The sequence below is a fragment of the Miniopterus natalensis genome, chromosome 8, assembly GCF_054644295.1.
Source record: "Miniopterus natalensis isolate mMinNat1 chromosome 8, mMinNat1.hap1, whole genome shotgun sequence".
NCBI classification, from domain to species: Eukaryota; Metazoa; Chordata; class Mammalia; order Chiroptera; family Miniopteridae; genus Miniopterus; species Miniopterus natalensis.
Window position 1 is genome coordinate 174,993 of NC_142088.1, and position 421 is coordinate 175,413.

The window sequence follows — 421 nt, forward strand, 5'->3', positions numbered from 1 at the left end:
GACTGCCCGCCCCCTCCTGGCCGGTGCCCGCACGTCGCAGAGCGAGCCACACAAACGGCGCCCTCCTCTGTCTCCGAGAGTTCGCACACTGCGTCTTCGCAAGGGGCAGTCTAGGGGCTCCCCAGGCCCGTGCGCCAGGGCCGCCAGCGACCACGCGCGTTCCCTAGGGCTGTCGCGCGCCTGCGCACGCCGGACCCCGTCGGGCGCGTCGCCGGCAACGTCCGGCTCCCGAGCCCCGCCTGCGGCCCGAGCGGCCCTTCCGCGGCCCCGCGCAGCGCGCCCGCCCCGCCCCGCCCCGCCCCGCCTCCTGGCCGCCCCGCCCCCTGGCCTTCCCGCCCGACCGCGGAGGGAAGTAGCCAATTCCAGGCGCGGGTGGCGCCAGCCAATGGAAGCGCCGGACGGGGGTCTCGGCGGGCGCCGG